This window comes from Theropithecus gelada, chromosome 4, assembly GCF_003255815.1.
Source record: "Theropithecus gelada isolate Dixy chromosome 4, Tgel_1.0, whole genome shotgun sequence".
NCBI classification, from domain to species: domain Eukaryota; kingdom Metazoa; phylum Chordata; class Mammalia; order Primates; family Cercopithecidae; genus Theropithecus; species Theropithecus gelada.
In genome coordinates this window covers 999,879-1,020,223 of record NC_037671.1, presented here as the reverse complement: position 1 = coordinate 1,020,223, position 20,345 = coordinate 999,879, and the positions used below count along the sequence as shown (strand labels likewise).

The 20,345-nt window shown below is 42.6% G+C and overlaps 1 pseudogene; it reads right to left on the bottom strand.

Moving 5' to 3' along the window:
• Positions 1 to 17,184: 17,184 nt before the first annotated feature.
• On the bottom strand, positions 17,185 to 17,327 carry LOC112623987 (annotated as a pseudogene).
• Positions 17,328 to 20,345: the final 3,018 nt, after the last annotated feature.

Here is a 20,345-nt window from a genome sequence, read left to right as displayed (position 1 = left end):
CTATAAATTACGTGGCTCCCCTTATAGCAACTGCCATAAACCAAAGACTTTCAGAAATGTTATATCTCCAGACCTTTCTGTTTGTTTGCTTTCGGGTTAAATTAAAACAGCCTAACATCTGTAAATTGTTTTACTTACACTCCTAAACTGCCGGCCCCTAGAAGCATAATTTAACTTTTGACAGGTTTCGTTTGACTGGCATGATGATTTAGAAAATAATAATAATGTAGATGCCTTTAGAGAGAGGGAGGCTATGTTCCCCACCACTCTCTGCTATCTCACATCTCCTGGGCCCTTGAAGGCATTTGACATTATGACCCTGATTTATAGATTTATTTTGCTTATATTACCTCATTTAAGTCTCACCTGTGAGAAATTATCTTTATCCTTTCTCAAACAAAGCAACTCGGTGTTCTTCAGAATCACTTGGAAAAGTTGTTAAAATTCAGAGTTGCTGAACTCCAGCAGAGACTTTCTGTTTCAACAGGTCCTTGGTGGAGCCTGATGATTGACATCTTAAGCCAATTCTCTGGAGATGCTGATGCTCCTGATGGGGGCTCACACATTGATAACCCCTGGTTTAGAGACACTACTAATTGTTCCAGCTCATCCAGCTAATAATTGACAGATCTCAGACTTAATTCCAGGCTTCCTATTCCATATTAAGTCTTCTTTATTCTTTCTTGTTTCAGCATTAATGAAAACAAATAGCAATCTTTAAAAATAATAAACAAATATTTTAATAGAACATTGGTATTTCAATGAAGCTGGGCAAGCCAGCAGAGAGAATGAAAATACTCATATGAACACCACTGGAGAGTTTCAAACAACTATCACCACACAGGTACTGATGGCTTCATGAGGAAAGAAATTTAGACATAAAAAGGGAGAATCTATAGTGTTTCAAAGGTGCTTTACTGTCTCAGAATTATTATTGTTATCCCGGGTTATCCATCCACTGGACTGAATGGATATATATATATTTTATATATATATATTATATATATATTTTATATATGTATACACACATACACACACATATATACATATATATACACATACACATATATTTTTTTCTTCTTTTTTTTTTTTGAGACAGAGTTTCACTCTTATTGCCCACACTGGAGTGCAATGGCATGATCTCGGTTCACTACAACCTCTGACATCCAGATTCAAGAGATTCTCCTGCCTCAGCCTCCCAAGTAGCTGGGATTATAGGCACCCACCACCACACCCAGCTAATTTTTTGTATTTTTAATAGAGACGGGGTTTCACCACGTTGGCCGGGCCAGTCTTGAACTCCTGACCTCAGATGACGCACCTGCCTCAGCCTCCCAAAGTGCTGAGATTACAGGCGTGAGCCACTGTGCCCAGCCCTTGAATGGAAATCTTAAACTCTTAGTAGGCTCAGTAGTCTGAAACCAAAGTCTCCAATTTGCAAGGGCTAGGGTCTTGAGAGAGTTGGTACTGTGTTAGTTCCAAAGGACTTCCAAGCCAATTCTGAGGCATAGAGTTTATAAAAATTAGCCATAGAAAAGGAAATGATGCAGAGCTCTAATGCACATGAGACAGCTGTCACACACAAGAAAGTAGACACAGAGCCATGCAGCAGCAGGTGCACAGATCTGGAGGGGACCAGCCAAAACTAATGGGATAAGACACCTTTTCAGAGGCCAGTGAAGGCCAGAGGCAGCTCAGTTGTCAGACTAAACAGCCCCACCATGTTACACAAGCCTCCCTGCCTCAGGATTCCAGCTACAGAAGCTTCCCCGGCCTCAGGGTTCACATTTCTGGCCCAATGTGAATTGGTAGCATGTCTATGGAGGAAAATAATGTGATATGTTTCAAAACTACAAATGCTCGTTCCCTTTATCCCAGAAATTCCACCTCTGGGAAACTAGTCTACAGATATACTCACACATATAAATTTATTTTGGACTTTGTGGTAATGTTTGCATTAGCAAAATATTAGAAAACAACCTAAATGTACATCAGTATGGAAATGTTTAAATAAATTATAGCCCAGCTTTATAATTGAATAGAAATAAAAAAGAATCAGGGAGTTCTTCATTTACAAATGGAAAATACGACCAAGATACGTGGTTACGTGAAGAAAGAAAAAAACAAATAATGCAGAAAAATGCATGTACTATGCTACCATTTGGGTAGAAAAAATATACTTATTTTCTTGAATATCCATAAAAGTTCTTTCTGGAAGGATAAGAATCTAATAACTAACAATGATTGTCTGTAAGGAGAGGGACTGACTAGCCGGGGAACAGGGGTGGAAGAGAGGCTTTTCTTTGAACAATATATTACATTTTGTGAATTTTTAATTGTATAAATACATTGTTTTTTCTTTTTTTAATGCTTTTTACATTATGTTTTTATTAAATAGTAAATCAAAAAAATGAACAGAGAATGAAATGGAAATTTGCAAAGCAATAAAACCAATTAACCAATAAGTATATGAAAACAGCAATCTTGAAAATGCACGCTGAGCTCATTGGCTCGTGCCTATAATCCCAGCACTTTGTGAGGCCAAGGCAGGCAGATTTCTTGAGGGCAGGAGTTCAAGAGCAACCTGGACAACATGGTGAAACCCTGTCTCTACAAAAAATACAAAAGTTAGCCAGGCATGGTGGCACGCACCCACAGTCCCAGCTACTTGGAAGGCTGATGCAGGAGGATTGGGTGAGCCATGACCATGCCGGGTCTGCAGTGAGCCGTGATCATGCCACTGCACTTTAGCCGCCCTACTGCACTCCAGCTTGGGGTAACAGAGGAAGACCTTTTCTAAAAAAAAAAAAGAAAAGAAAAGAAAAGAAAAGGCCAATTAAAGTAAAATAAGATATCATTTTATATCTTAAGTCTGGAATATCAAATATAGCCAAGGACATAGAGAAATAGGTACTCCTATACCCTACTGGTGATAGTATAAATTACAGTAATTTAAAAATATTTAGTAGAATTTAAACAGTGTACTTTCATTTCAAGGTTATGTAATGATAATGATGATGATGAAAATACGACTACCAGCAAATAAAAGTTAAAATTTCTTGAATGCTTACCATGTGCCAGGCACAGTCCCAAGCATTTTGCATATTAACTCATTTATATAGGGAAGTATTATTATTCCCATTTTGAGGACAAGTCAATGGAGGTCAAGAGGAATTAAGTAATTTGCCCCAAAGGTCATTCAGCAAGTAAATAGTGGAATGGGGACTTGAACCCAGGTAGCCTCTTCAGCCTCCTTACGCCCTGTGTGATTCGGCCCCTCTAGAGAAAACTTTGCACATGTGCACTCAGAGATGCATGTAACAGTGTTAAGTGTAGTATTGTTTATAAAAGCAAAATACTGAATAAATACTATATCAGGGTTTTTCAATTCCAGCACTTGTTGACATTTTAGGCTGGATAATTCTTTGGTGTGGGGTGCTCCTGTGCACTGTAGGATGTTTATCAGCATCCCTGGCCTCTACCACTAGATTCCAGTAGCACTCCCATCCCCCAGTTGGGACAAACAAAATGTCTCCAAGCATGACCAAATGTTCCTGGGGGACAAAACCTCTGGGGGAAAACCAGTGATCTGTATGTAGTTCTATTGCTAGGTCTCAAAATGGCAATGAGTATGCAATGATTTACATACACTTAGAAACACACAATACTTCATATAGTCTGCAGTTTCCATATGTGTGATAGAAGTTTAAACACAAGGTCTGAAAGGATACATACTAAATTTATGGCAGTATTCACTTCTGGGAGGAAAGAGAGAGACAGAGAGAGAGAGAGCAATGGAACTAAGAAGAAAACTAAATGGACAGAGGGAACCTCAAATTTATCTGTAAAATTTAATTTTCTAAAATCTGAGGCAAACATAGCAAAATGTTAATTCTAGGTTGTGGTTATAAGGTGCTTGTTATATGATTTTCTATTATTTTCTATATTAAGTTTTTCCAAAATAAAATATTTTAGTCAAAACAGGAAAACTGTAGAAAAAGAACAATGGATAGAAATAGAAATAGAAATTCAAAGGCATTTTAAAATAAATTATAAAATTAAGAAAAAGTTCAACTCCTTCCCTACTACTCAGGAAAATACAAATAATGAGATACAAATACAAAAATGAGATAAACTTTGTACTCATCAGATTGGCAAAATTTTTCAAAAATGTCCCGAGCTGACGAGGATGTGGAAAAATGGGACACTTCATACGTTGCTGGTTGGAGTGTGAATGGGCACTATCTTTTTCGAAAGCCTCAAGGCAAATGACTTAAAGTGCATTTGAAGTGTGACTAGAAAGAATATTATAAGAAAAGTAAAATGCACATGGGATTTCAAAAGGATTTTTAGGCTTCAAGATAAGTCAGGGACGGTGGGGTCGGAATGAAGTCAAGGGACAGCTTACACAGAGATACCCTATAACCAGTCTCCCGACAAGAGAGCTAGATTTTATTTAGTTAAAAATAGAAATTCGAAACTGGAGGTAGTAAAAACAGGGCGTTTTTTTCTTTCTTTCTTTTTTTTTTTTTCGAGACAGAGTTTTGCTTTGGTTGCCCAGGCTGGAGTGCAATGATGCGATCTTGGCTCACTGCAAACTCCGCCTCCCAGGTTCAAGTGATTCGCCTGCCTCAGCCTCCCAAGTAGCTGGGATTACAGGGGTGTGCCACCATGCCTGGCTAATTTTTGTATTTTTTAGTAGAGACAGGGTTTCACCGTATTGGCCAGCCTGGTCTTGAACTCCTGACCTTGTGATCCATCCACCTCAACCTCCCAAAGAGACCAAAGTTATTTTTCTTTTTCTTTTTTTCTTTTTTTTTTTTTTTTGAGACGGAGTCTCACTCTTGTTGCCCATGTTGGAGAGCAATGGCCCGATCTCGGTTCACCGCAACCTCTGCCTCCCAGGTTCAAGCGATTCTCCTGCCTCAGCCTCCCGAGTAGCTGGGATTACAGGCATGCACCACCTCGCCCGGGTAATTTTTTTGTATTTTTAGTAGAGATGGAATTTCTCCATGTTGGTCAGGCTGGTCTCCAACTCCGAACCTCAGGTAATCCGTCTGCCTCGGCCTCCCAAAGTGCTGGAATTACAGACATGAGCCACTGCACCCAGCCAAGACCAAAGTTGTTTTATTACTTTTTTAAATTTATTTATTTATTGATTGATTGATTGATTTTTGAGGCAGAGTCTTGCTTTGTTGCCCAGGCTGGAGTGCAGTGGTGCAATCTCGGCTCACTGCACGCTCAGCCTCCCTGGTTCACACCATTCTCCTGCCTCAGCCTCCCGAGTAGCTGGGACTACAGGCGCCCGCCACAGAGCTCTGCTAACTTTTTTGTATTTTTAGTAGAGACGGGGTTTCACCGCGTTAGCCAAGATGGTCTCTATCTCCTGACCTTGTGATCCGCCCACCTTGGCCTCCCAAAGTGCTGGGATTACAGGCGTGAGCCACCGCGCCTGGCCCAAAGTTCTTAATGTGCAGAGGAAGCCTTCAGGTAGCAGGCTTCAGAGAGAATAGATTGTAAATGGTTTTTATTAGACTCAAAAAGGGTGCCAGACTCTTAGTTGATTATCTCCTGGACCTGAAAAAAGAGAAAAGGAGATTCTCTATAGAATGTAGATTTTTCCCCCACGAGAGACGACTTTGCAGGGCAATTTCAAGATATGGCAAGGAAATATATTTGGGGTTAAAATGTTTTGATTTCTTTCCTTATTTGTTATGTTATGCCAGAGCCAGTTTGGAAAGTAGGCCACATTATATAGGGTTAAATAAAACCCCTCTGATGAGACTCTACTGTTTGTAGAGCATCACTCCCCAGGCCACTTAGGTAGAAATTTGGGCAAGAGAAGGAAAAAAGTCAAAGTCCTTAGGGTTAAAATAAGCCCATCAGAGTGGGCCTTTGTCTAATCTGACTGGTGTCTTCATAAGAAGAGATTTGGACACACAGAGAGGCACGAGGGATGCTCCACGTGAAGACAGACCTTGTGAGGACGCAGTGAGTAGACGGCCGTCTGCAAGCCAAGGAGAGAGGCCTCACAAGCAACAACCTTGATCTTGGACTCTCAGCCTCCAGAACTTTGAGAAAATAAATTGCCGCTGCTAGAGCCACTCAGCCTGTGGTACTTTGTTATGGAGGTCCTGGCAAAAGAACACACAGATGAACTCCCATATCACTGCAGAGCCCACCTTCCATCCCCCCAACCCCAGATCAGAGTTTCCAGCTCTTCACGAGGGGTCTCCCGACCCTTCCACCTCCTACTGGATGGAGCATGCTCATCTCCTCTTCCCTCTATTCCAAACTTCAGTGCAGGCACTCCACAATCCTGCAGCTGCAATGTGAGCCAGTTTAGCCCCTCTGGACTGTATGTGGGCAATATATACCAAAATCATTTTTAAATGCACCTAAGACCTTTTGGCCCAGCAATTTCATGTCTAAAAATTTTCCCTAAGTGAAGCCATCCTCACAGGGTTAACAATCATTCTGGACAGAAATATAGTTATAATTAAGCCTTAATCAGGCTGCACTTTGACTCACTGCCTTGAAACCAAAAGTTATGTAACACTAGATACTGACCAGTCATATCCCCGTTGTTGCTATACGTAGGATTTCTGACATAAGAATCAGCCAAATCAGGAGGATTGCTTGAAGCCAGGAGTTCGCGACCAGCCTGGGCAACAAAGCAAGATCCCAACTCTACAAAACAAAATTATTAAATTAAAAACAATTTTTTTAAAGAATTGCTTAAGCAGATCCTGAATTTCAGCAGAACAGATGATGACAACTAGTTTAAGACCTCCACGAAGGAACTGTTTTCTCAGCATGGTAATACAGCTTCTTCATCTCCCTGTCCCATGACTTCACCCTGCACTCTTCAGCCAATCACTTTGGTCCACTCCAAAATCTTTAAAATCTCTAGCTCCAAATTCTTTGGGGAGATGGATTTGAAGTTCCCTTCCATGTCCTCATTTGGTGGCCCTACAATTAAACCTCTTTCTCTGCTGCAACCAGGTTTCAGCTGACTGACTTGCTGTGCCTGTTGGGCAACAAATCTATTATGGTTACATAAGGAAATAATCAAAAGCATATATAATCGAGAAAAGAAACCAGAAGGATAATTTATTTGTTCATTACAATGGATACTTATTACTATGTGTCAGACATAATTCTAGGCACTCGTATTACAGTGAACAAAGTAGACAGAAGTCCCACCCACTGAGAGCCAGGCAGTAAATCAGTTAACCAAATGAATCATACATTAGGAGGAAATATTTTTTTTTTCACATGAAGGTTCTAAGGAGGAAATAAATATTATGGAGGAAAAAATAAAGCAGAAAGGGGGCATGAAGAGCAGGCGATATGGTTCCAGTTTTCAATAGAGCTGTCAAAATGGGCCTGAGAATGTGAAAACTGGCATCAGTTTTCAGGCAGTTAACAGCAAGGCGTCGACAGTTGTTACTGCTGGTTGGTGAAATTAAGGGGAATTATATTCTTTTATACTTTTCTGTACTTTCCAAATATAGTACAATTAGCATACTTGCTTTTACAATTAAAAAAAATCCCACAATAAATGTTACTTAAAAAAAACACTGACACCTTCAATTGGTCCCCATTTTCTACAGAATACAGTCCAACTCCTCCTCCATGGGCCTCTTCCCTTTCATCTAAACTTATCCTTCATTCCTTGACTGTCTTTTCCAGTCGGCCTGATACCCTGTGACCCAGATTTGCCAAATAGGGTTGTCAGATTTAGCAAATAAAAGTACAGGATACCCAGTTAAATGTGAACTTCAGATAAACAATGAATAATGCAATAGTTGAGACATACTAAAAAAATTATTTGTTGTACATCTGAAATTCAAGTTTAACTGAGCATTGTATGCTTTTCCTAGCAATCTGACAAGTGATCTTCCTTCCCCTGTGCTGGAATAATCTCTTTTCCATCTTTCCAAATTTTTCCAGCTGATCAGAGGATGGGAAGGAGGGATGGATGTGGGTGGAAATGAAAGATAAGCCTGCCTATCAACTCCTGTATTTAATATAAGATATTCCTGGGGGCCGGGCACGGTGGTTCATGCCTGTAATCCCAGCACTTTGGGAGGCCAAGGCGAGCAGATCACCTGAGGTCAGGGGTTCGAGACCAGCCTGGCCAGCATGGTGAAACCTTGTGTCTACTAAAAATACAAGAATTAGCTGGGCATGGTGGCGCATGCCTGTAGTTCCAGTTACTCGGGAAGCTGAGGCAGGAGAATCGCTTGAACATGGGAGGCAGAGGTTGCAGTGAGCCGAGATCATGCCACTGTACTCCAGCCTGATAACAGAGTGAGACTCCTCTCAAAAAAAAAAAAAAAAAAGAAGATATTCCTGGAGATTGGTTGGGTGGTAGAGGGTGGGGGCACAAGGGTGGGGTATTGTAAAAACGTTGTAAAAGGGCTCCTTTTTTGATCTTGAATTATGACTTTCCTATAGATAAAAATGTCACCTTTAATCAGAGAACAATGGCTCAGGTGTCAGGTATAGGCGAAAGTCCAAAGTTCTCTTCAGAAAAGAAACTCTGTGTTAGTTATACAGAACATCCATTCAAATCTTCCCCTATTTAATTTATGTAAAATATCCTTAGTCAATGTTTTTAACCCAAGAGTGTTTTTAAAAATTGGTTTTTTAAAACAAATTTTTTTTTTAAATATTGAACCATTTACGGGGTCTTTAAAAACAGACAGCTTTTGTTCCAAATGAAGATGCCTCTCCTTCCATTTGTCTGACTACCCTTTGCCCCCATGGTCCCCTGCTCCATTCATTAGCTCCACAGAGACCTGACAGCACCTTAAAGTGGATTCCTGAGTCAGACTGGTCCTGCCTCAAGGTCAGCTCACATCTGAAGTCAAGCCTCTGCTGAGTCTGTGGAGTAGAGGCTGATACTCCCTTCTCTCCGGCAAGACAGCGGTGTGCTCTGGCCCAGCATGGGCACAGAACTGCTGGGCCCAGCCTTCCAGAAACTCCTGGGCTGGCGTCCAGCTGCTCCAATGCACAAAGCCAGCTAACGCGGGCCAACCATGCCAGTGAGTCCACATTGCAGATGGACGGGAAGCAGTGGGATGCAGTACCCAGGGGCAGCAATCTAATCCCTCCCAAAGCCAAATTCTAGAAAAATTTTCCACTTAAGATTGTGAAAATAAAAGCTCTTACCCATGGTCATGGTTTTTCATCTTGACACCCTCAGCACTTACCATGGTACCTGGCACAAAACAGCTAATTTTTCAGTTGCCATACTAAACTGAGCCATTTTATACAGGCGCTCTATATTCCAATGACAACAATCTTTAGGCAACATTGTTAAGTGACAGAACAGTGTTTAGAATGCAAAACCTTGCTTAATAAAAGCGAGAAATACCAATATATAGTTGTATTTAACTTCTACTTACATAAAGAAACATTGAAAGGATACACAGAAAGCTGACAAAAGTTTGTACAGGTGGGCCAGGGATGGGGGTAGTGGTAGATGGAATGAATGAAGGGCAAGGTGGTCACAATCCTACTTAATGTGTACCTTTTAATATATTATTTTTTGAGCCAAGTGAATGTATAACCCTTTAAGTTACATAGTTAAAAATCATCTATTTTTGGTTATATAATTTTGTAGTAGCAAAAAACTGAACTGAAAAATAGGAAGCTATCCTCTCCATTTCTCTCTGTGGTCACATAGCCTCTCATGTTTCTCTCTAGGCTCACAGATTGACCAACACAGCCACCATACTTGAGTTTCCATGACTTTATAACTCTAGTGCCCATCATTGTCTCAATCTAGATTTCCTTTTCCCCCAAAAATCTGCTATGTCACTTGCTATAATTTCTAGCTCTCTGCCAAATGTTTCATGCATGGCTTTTATCCTTTTGAAGATAGCATATACGTTGTTATACAGTCTATGCCCAATAACCCCAGAGTCTGGAAGCCCCGTGGGTCTGATTCTGTTGTTTGTTGTTGTTTTTTCTTTTCTTTTCTTTTCTTCTCTTTTCTTTTTGAGACAAGGTCTGGCTCTATAGCCCGGGCTGGAGTACAGTGGCGTGATCTCAGCTCATTGCAACCTCTGCCTCCCAGGCGCAAGCTGTCCACCCACTTTAGCCACCCGAGTTACTGGGACTACAGGTGTGCACCACCATGCCCAGCTAACTTTTGCATTTTTTGTAGAGACAGAGTTTCATCATGTTGCCCAGGCTGGTCTCAAACTCATGAGCTCAAGTAATCCCCCAGCCTCAGCCTCCCAAAGTGCTGGGATGACAGGCATGAGCCACCGTGCCCCGCCTGTTTCTGCTTTTCTTATGGCAATCTCACCTCTCTGGGGCTTGGTTATTTTTGCTTGTTTGCTAGATGCATTTGAGGCCTAAGACGCTGTTATCTTCTTCCCAGAATGATTGTTTTTGACACTAGCAGTTTAGAGTCACTTTGAACAAGTTCAGTGGTTACTTGAGATTTTCTGGGCTTGGGACACCATTTCTACTCCCTTTAAGCCTTTCAAGGCTGCCAAAAATGCAGCTTGGATTCTTAAACTCTCTTCAACAAATGCTCCCAGAACAGAAGCAACCCCAGTTGCAGGCTCACCTCCATGTTCCTTTTCTTTCCCAAATTTTGGCCCAGCAATTCCTCACTACCCTTTGAATATTTTAAGCAAGATACTTAAAAATATTTTACCCAGCATTTTTGGTTGTCTTCACTTGGAGGCTTGGTCTGAATTACTCAGTCCATTAATGGAAGCAGAAGCCCTTCTGATGCAGGCCTTAGTTTTTCAGTAGTTTGCTCTTCTCTGGGCCTTAGCTTTCAGAAGGGTTCTCTTTTCTGTAGTAGTAAAGTCTGTATAAAATTTACATGGACTTTTCTTGCATACACACATTGCTGCATCACCTCCAGTCAGGGCTAGAAGAGAGCCTTGCATTTTACACATCTAATATTTCAGAAGAACTGGAGTCAGAGCAGTCCTCTTCACTGGGCTCAGAAACAAAAAGCCTGTTTGTGCACATATTCAGGCTGGGACCTCTGACATGCAGACACCTCAGTGCTCCAGCTTTGAGAATTCTAGCTTCAGTGTGACAACGGCATAAGGAGTTGCCCTATGGTGTAATGGCCCCTGAGAGGTCTCAGTTTGCAGACCAGGATGTGACAAAGAGATTGGGGCCGCAGTCAGCTCTAGAGGCCAAAAGAGGAGCCAAACAGAAAACAGAGGTGCCAAATGCTGCCTTAGAAATCTGTAAGCCAGCTAAGAGTTCTGCAGGCTCAACTAAACTTTTTTATTCCATTGGTTTGGGGTGTACTGTTCTTAGAGCTTTTGCCAACTGAATTGATCTGTAGTGACTTGAAGGATTGGGGGTCTGCACGGAAAAGGCTTGGAGGCCAGTTCTCTGAGGCTGCCTTTGTTGCAGGAAATAAAATGTAAATCTTTCCAGAGCCACAGTACTAGCATTTAGAGACCACTCTCAGGGGCGGGGCTCTGGGCCTCTGTTTCCCTATCCGTAGAATGGAGACGGCTACTCCGTGAGAAGCCCGAGGTGCGCAGGACCCAAGTGAGGAGCCAGCGACCTGACGTCCGCTGGCTGAGCAGGGATCCGAAGGAGGCGGTGTGGAGACTCGAGAGGACCGCCTTGGGGTGGGAAGAGGACAGCCCGGCACTGGCTGCAGGCCCAGGTGCTGTGATGGGCTTCGTACGCAGAGAGGCCTCACAGCCTCTGCATCAGCGACCGGGCGAAGAGTGGGGCAGCTCGGACGGCAGTTGGGGAACGTTAGGTAGGTTGCGGCGCGGACCACGCGGTCAGCGCCCAGGAACGCCGGAAGCGCGCCCCCACGTCCGGGTGACTGGCGGCGTTTTAGAAACGCTGTATTTGAAAAGCAACCGATTGGGGTGAAGGTGGGGGGAGCGGGAATCCTGATTATACTGTCCCAATTTCAGTTGAGGTGGGCTTTTAAAAGAAATCCCAACTCACACATTCGATCAGGTTAGTTACAAGAAAGGCTGGGAGGAGGTGGGGCTGGAAACACCCGAGGACCCAGATGCCGGTTGGCAACGGTTTTCTGCAAACGACAGAGCGCAAGCCTTGCGCCCTGGAATTCTGGAGCCGCCGCAAAGATAGGAACTCAAAACGGCCTGAGCCCCGGAGCCGCAGCCCCTCGGGACGGTTACGAACTTTCAGCAGAGCTTCCAAAGGAACTGACCGCTGGGCACTGGGCAGGGGCTCTGCTGCTCACCTGTTCCTCCTCTATCTACTGAGCCCTGACACATAGGACCAGCGCTACTAAGAGACTTGTTTTCCAGTTCAGCTCTCCTTAGGGCTTCTGTTGGAAACCGGCCCTATCTGGGGAGCCTGTCTGGGCCACTCCCACTGCTGGAGAACTCTCTTGGGGCGGGGAGATGGCCCAGGTTTGTGGGGCTTGAAAGCTTACACGGTGTTGGACCTTTTCAAGAAAAAGGATACAGCCGGGCGCAGTGGCTCACGCCTGTAATCCCAGTACTTTGGGTGGCCGAGATGGGTGGATCACGAGGTCAGGAGATCGAGACTGTCCTTGCCAACATGGTGAAACCCCGCCTCTACTAAAAATACAAAAAATTAGCTGGGCAGTGGCGCGTGGCTGTAATCTTAGCTACTAGGGCGGCTGAGCCGGGAGAATCCTTTGAACCAGGAAGGCGGAGGTTGCAGTGAGGCAGTGAGCCAAGATCGTGCCACTGTACTCAGGCCTGGCGACAGAGCAAGACTCCATCTCAAAAAAAAAAGAAGAAGAAAAAGGATACAAAATTTGACAAAATTAAGAATAAATGCAAATATGACTTAGAATGAGGAAAAGCAGTGACAGCAAATGATAAATGTTTAAAAACTGACATATCACAAACATCAAAAAATCCAAAAAAAGTTCTGGTAACTGTTTGAACCACCCCTATATTTTCCCCTTTGTATTTTTTGATTCCCTCTTCACTTGACAACACTTTTCTAATATATTTTCCTGGGTGAGAATAAGTTGGTATTTCGTCCGGCATAGTTAAGCAAAAAAAGTTTTTATTGAAAGTTTAGAAAAGTTAATATCTGTTTCACAATCGTTATTGTTAATAATATGCAAATTTTTAGTGCTATTAATTTTGGAGAAGCCTCTGTGAAGAGTTTCCTATGTAAGCCTGAGATTGCAGGGCATTTCAAGTTTTCTTGGGCAGTGACTAATCTTAAATACTCTTTTAAGTTGCTAAAAGTCATTGGCCTGTTTTTTGTTAAGTCCTTGTTGTAAAGTTGTAGTATGAAATTGTTTGTCTATGCCAAAACAACAATTTTTTAAAGTTTTAATGTGTTTATGCGGTTCATTCTTCATCAAGTGATTGTCAAACAATCTAGGCATCTATTGTATTTAAAATGTATCCCTTCCCTTCAATAAGTTGCTGGTTTTGGCTGGAACCAAACTGTTTTTTCTTCTTTCAATTCCCTTTTTGATGTCAGAATAACTTCTATTAATTTCATGTGCAAATATGTAAGAGTCATTTTATTTCATGATGTATGTATAATTGTATATGTATAATTGTTAAGTATATTCCTAAAGAAGAGAACTTCCATTTTGACTAGACTTTGATGAGACTGAGTACTACGCTTATAATTTTTTACATCTAGGGGTTAAAAGGATTTATTGGCTTCACTGTCCACAGACTTCTGGTGCCTCATGTCACAGCATACATTCTTATTGTGACAGATCTCTGACCTTTCACTTTAGTCTCTGATGTCAGGTGAGTTATCTCAGTGGGTGGTGCTTCCTACAAGCCACTTCTACACTGAGACAGGTAGCAATAACTTGACTATATATGGAAATGCTTATGAACCACATGTCCTAGTAAGCTCAAACAATGTAATCCCAACATAATTTCCCCTTAGCTAGATCCCCCAAATGCTACCTGATACAAGAGAAACTGTGACAGAGGGAAGTTGGCATGGAAGGAGGCAGTAATCCTAATCGTGATTAAAATATGTTACTTCTGCAAATTTTTTTTTTTTTTGAGGTGGAGTCTCGTTCTGTTGCTCAGGCAGGAGTGCAGTGGCGAGATCTCCGCTCACTGCAAGCTCCGCCTCCCGGGTTCATGCCATTCTCCTGTCTCAGCCTCTCAAGTAGCTGGGACTACAGGCGCCCGCCACCAGGCCTGGCTAATGTTTTTTCTATTTTTAGTAGAGACGGGCTTTCACCATGTTCGCCAGGATGGTCTCGATCTCCTGACCTGGCGATCCGCTCGCCTCAGCCTCCCAAAGTGCTGGGATTACAGGCGTGAGCCACCGCGCCCGGCCTACTTTTGCAGTTTACAAAACACTTAGCATGACCATATTGAACACATTGCTTGGAATTCCAGGGTCTGGAATTCCAGGGTCTTGGAAAGGGCCAGTGCAAGGGATGGACTTAATGGTAGAGCTTCCTCACTTCACGACTGCAACAGGATTGTCCCTGAAGTCTCTCCACTGGGGTCCCACTTCAGGCTGAGTCTTACTGTCTGTCTCACCAAACATCACTCTCTGTATTTACTTACCCCTTTTTGATTCTTCCCTGTGCCTCAGTTTGGAGTTGGAAGCTCATAAATTCCCCTATTACAGGGAAGTGGCTGATTGTGTAACCCTATCCTTTTGTAGAAATAGGTGTGTCCAGTTAAGTGTTTACCATAAGCCAGCCCCTCATACGCATTCCACTTTGGGATAGATTCATTGCTTTCTACAACCTCGCCATCTAAAATGTCCACACGGGTCCATCTGGGTGTGCTTCTCATGAGCAGCTGTTTTGTAGGACTTGAAATAAGGATTCCTTAACAACCAGACTTTGGTAACCACCATTGTATTAATACTGTCTGCTTCTTCGAGTTAACTTTTTTACACTCCAAGTATAAGTGAGGTCATGCTGTATTGGAGGTTGTTTCCTCCACGCCATTGGGTGGAATTCAGAGGTTTCCACCAATAACTTGTTGCTTTCACTAGCAGCTCCCAAGGGCTCTGCTGAGTCTCCCATGCCTCCTGAATCTCAGATCTTGGACCCCTGCCCCTCCCCAACCCTGTTTTTCTGAGAACTGCATCATCAAACATAGAGCATAGCACCTTCCCTGTGATTTCTCTAAATTTCCTTTCACTCAAGTCACTGTGCATGACAGATTGACTGCTTGTTTCCTGGAAGTCTAGGGTTAAAAGGTATTGAGTGCTGGGTTACAGGACAGGTTTCATCAGAGGACACAATCCCAGAGCAGACAACTTAAGGTCCAATATTAGTCATTTCCTTTCTTAAACATTCCCTCGCTATTTCTGCCCAAGACATTTCTCACTGATAAACTTTCCTCCTTGGTCGCCTGCCTTCTGCAGCCCCGCAGGCTCTGTCTCTCTCCTGGGCCACCCCTCTTCCTCTTACACAGTTTTATGTTCCCCTTCCCTTCTCTCTCCTTCCGTCTCCAATCTACATATTTCATGACTAGCTTTTCACAGCCAGATGTTTCTTGCCCTGAGGAATTACGTTACCAGTTTTTAGTCCACCATTTAAAAAAAGAAATATTCCAGTGCCTTGGAGTCTTGGCAACAATGCTTCAACTTCCCGAGGTGAAGAGAAGCGGTGTCCTGTCTTGAAAGACAGCGCCACCTACTGCCCACCAAGAGACAGCTGCCGAAAACAACTGAATGACCCTGTCCATTGCCGGTTCTGGGGAGGGTGGCAGATAATCCAGGCAAGAATAATTAGAAGGTACATTGAACTTGAGGTAGTGATGGAACATTTAAGAATGCAAAGAAGTTTAAACTCAATAGGGATATCAATACTAGGATGGCATCGGGCCTCAGGGAGGTTACAGGATACGCATAGTGCTAACAACTGTGCATCGGTACAATGGGAATCTGAATCCGGCCACTCTGCCTGTGAAGTCCACGTAGCTCCACCTCGCTGCACTAGATCTCGTTTTATGAATGATCAAATAAGTGAGAGGGAACCCAGGAGCCAGTGGAGAGGAGAATTTTAAGGAGGGGACTACTGATGATCTAACGTTTGAGTCATCAGTTTGGATATGAATTGAGAAAATATCGCTGGGATTTGAGTTTAGGACTTAGTTGGAGACCCTTAGAGAGTGGTTTAAGGTGCCCAGCCGTGGGCTAGGTACAGGAGAGTATGGAAAGACAGAAAGACATAGTCCTATCCCTCATGGAGCTAAATATGAGCCAAAGCCAGGGAAGTTGGCAAAAATGAAATGGTAATAAATGAGACAGTGATTTAGGAAAGAGACATCCATGTAGAACCTGCAGGCCCCTCTGACACCTTTGTGCAAATTAGGATGGATCCGTTCACTTCCTTGGGGCCATTGCTGTTCTGAGCCAGAGCCCACAGCTTGGCAAGCAACCTGTGGGTTAGGTCTCAGCCCCCATTAATCAGAATGAAGACTGACTTGTTACGAAAGTTTCATTCAGGAAACTGGGACTTGAGCTGGGCTTCCACTGATGTGAAGGGTTTGGAGCAGCTGTGAGAAAGAGGTAGGAGGTAGGTCTTTTCTGCTGGGAAATGTCAAAACAGAGGCAATTAAGAGTCATAAAGGAGAGGGAGAAGACAAAAATCACCTGACTCTTGGCTCTGGTATTTTTAAAGCAGGAGAAATTCGATAAGATCACTCCTTTAAAACAGTTACTGAGCACCTAATATATTCAAGGAGCTATGCTGAATAGGCTGACTCAGGGAAATAAGGACACTGACACTTGCGCATTAGTTTGTAGTTTATGAAGCACATCCATTTCCGGCTATGACATTTCGTCCACTTTCCTGTAAAGGAGGCGGAAGTTGTGGCTGTCCCTGAACATGAAGCTACAAATCTCCACAATTAGGACCATAATCCAGATTCTTTGTCTAGTCCAGAATTCCTTTCATTCTCACCATCCTCTTCTTAAACATTTTTAAATGTAGGTAATTGTTTAGGTAGATGGCACACTTACTGGCTCAAAATTTTTAAAACACAGGGAAAAGTCTCCCTCTTGCCCCGGGTTTCCAGACATCTAGTTTCTCTCTCCAGAAACAACCTTTACTAGCTTATTGATGTATTCTTCCAGAGATGTTCTTTGCATAAAAAGCAAATAAGAATGTATTTATTCTTCCCCAATCTGTGCAAATAATGGCATATTGTACACACTGTTCTGTACCTTATTTTAAATTTATTTTTGTTTTTTAAAATCAGTAATCTATGTGTCCAAAGCATAAACCAGGCATGGGCATAGACCAGAAGCCAAGCTGGGATAAACAAGGGGTTGCTTTGCTCCTGGCTGACATGAGATGGGCACCATCAAGCTTTTTTTTTTTTTTTTTTTAGACAGAGTCTGGCTCTGTCGCCCAGGCTGGAGTTCAGTGGCATGATCTCTGCTCACTGCAAGCTCCGCCTCCCGGGTTCATGCCATTCTCCTGCTTTAGCCTCCTGAGTAGCTGGGACTACAGGCGCCTGCCACCACACCCAGCTAATTTCTGTACTTTTCGTGCAGACGGGGTTTCACCGTGTTAGCCAGGATGGTCTCAATCTCCTGACCTCATGATCCACCCGCCTCGGCCTCCCAAAGTGTTGGGATTACAGGCATGAGCCACCATGCCTGGCCAAGCTTTTTTTTTTTAATGTATCCATTTATGTTGGAGATTATTCCAATAGCAAAAGTTCCCTTCCGCACCCCACCCCCTACTAATGGCTGCACAGTGTTCTATTGTATGAATGTAGCCAGTTTATTTAACTTAACTTCCATTGATGAACATTTGGTTTGTTTCTAAAATTTGAAGCAAATGTTTCTAAAACATTGATGTAATGTGTATATGCATATATCATTTCACATATGCATGAGTATATATGTAAAATTTCTAACATCAGAATTGCTGGCTCAAAGAGAATGTACACTTGTAATCTTGGAGGAAATTCTCAAATCCCTACTCTTCTAAAGGAGGAGTACTAATTGGCATTCCCATCAGCAGTATATGGGAGTGCCTATTTCCTCACACACTTACCAACACTGTGTTATCAAACGTTTGGATTTCTGTCAATCTGATAGGGAAAAATAGTATGCCAGTGTTATTTTAATTTGTATTTTCTCCATGAGAGTGAGACTGAGTATCTTTTAATATACTTTAGAGACATTTGGTATTTCTTTTTCTATGAAATGTCTGCTGAGATACCTCTGCCCAATTTTCTTATTGGTGGTTGATAAATTCTTATTTGTAAGAGCTCTATGTAAAAGGTAATTAGCCCTCTGATTTTGATGGTAGTTGTAAATATTTTTCTTCTTTCATTTGTATTTGGTCATTTGTCTCTTGACATTGCACTTAAGGTTTTTTTCCCCCGTGCAAGTCTTTTTTAATGTGGCTGAATTTATCTTTCTTTCCTTTTATGGTTTCTACATTTGAAACATTCTCAAGCTACTACTGCTAGTTAAACACAGTGGATTTCTGCGTTCAAGTTGCTCAATAAGCCAGTAGGAAAATCAAGAAAAGTACCTAAGTAACTAGTAGAAGTTACTATATGATCAATACTGTAAGTTGGTACAAAGTGCTATTTCTTCATCTGTCTATCCATACATCTAATTATCAATCTATCTGTCCATCTGTCCACTAACCCATCCATTTATCAAACTTTTGCTGAATTCTTTCTAAGAACAAGAAAAGGTAGATATAGAGAGATGACATTTTATGGTAATGAAGCCCATGGGCTGGGATGAGAGACACCCAGATCTGAATCCTAGCTCTGTGTTTACACCACTGTGGCCTTGGGCAGGTTACTTAATCTGTCCATATTTTTGTTTCTTGTATTATTTCATGAGATATGACAGGAACGTAGATTGTGGAGGGGTCAAGGATTGAAGGTTAAAAAACAGATGTTGCTGGAAATGGCTTAGGAAGATAACTATAAGTGAGTACAATGCCTAGATTTGTCATTTCAGGTGATGAAATCTGAATCCTGACAAGGTCAAGAGAGTGGCACTAGGGTGGGTGGCAAAAGCAAAGGTCACTGGATGTGAGTAGGACAACGAACTGAAAGGCCTTGGTGTTAAATGATCATGTACATAGTCTTTGAAATCACCAGGATGATGGTGATTTCACAGCCAGATGAAGGGCAAAGTCTGGGAGGATCCTGAGCACAGGAGCTTCTGTCCTGGGTGGAGTGTGGGATGTGCCACCCTCCCAGGGTGTGGATGCGCTCACCAACCTGGAATCTCTCCAAACCTCTTTGTTTAGGGTCTTACAGAGGTTCTATTATGTAGGTATGATTGATCAAATCACTGGCTGTTGGTGATTAACTCAGCCCCTGGGCTCCTCTCCCCTCCCCACAGGTCAGAGGTGAGACTGAAAGTTCAACCGGCCAGGTGTGGTGGCTCACGCCTGTAATCCCAGCATTTTGGGAGGGCGAGGCAGGCAGATCACCTGAGGTCAGGAGTTCGAGACCAGCCTGGCCAACATGGTGAAACTCCGTCTCTACTAAAAATATAAAATATTAGTTGGGCATAGTGGTATGCACCTGTAATCCCAGCTACTCAGGAGGCTGAGGCAGGAGAATTGCTTGAACCTGGAAGGCAGAGGTTTCGGTGAGCTGAGATAGTGCCATTGCACTCTAGCTTGGGCAACAAGAGTGAAACTCTGTCTCAAAAAAAAAAAGAAAGAAAGTTCCCACCCTCTAATCACATGGTTCTTCTGCCAACCAGCCCCCATTCTTCCTCCAAGAGTCCTCATTAGCATAAACTCTGGTATGGTTGAAAAGGACTTATTATGAATAATAAAAGATACATTCATTGGAACATAACTGTGTGGTAAGTTGAGGTGCATATGGAATTAGGATGATTCAACTTAAAATTTTTGACTTTACAATGGGTTTACTGGGGTATTGAATACACTTTCACCTTGCAATATTTCTGACTTCAGTGAATTCATTGGGACGTAACCCCATCATAAGTTAAGGATCACCTGTTCAATGGTTTTAGGAGCTCTGTGCCAAGACTAATTTTATATATATATACGCACACACACATATATATATAAAAAATCACACAACCCACAGCAAACAGTGGCAAAGTGGGATTGAGGGAGGAGGCTCTGAAATGAGGTTTTCCCCAAGCATCTTGAACCCTTAAAAGTTTCAAGTGACACCCCTTGTTAGTGGCACCCCTTGGGGACTCCCTCAAACTCAATGCCAAGACTAGCCTGACTGGAGGGAACTTAGACAATGGGGTGGGCAGTTGATGTTCCAGCATCTTGAGTGGGTGCCATTGTTCTGTGACACCTGGATCCTGGGGTTCCATAAGCTGGGGTTCTAGGATGTCCATTCTTAGTTGAGTCTCAGTGCCTGTCACATCGACGTCAAAGGCCCAAGACCTTC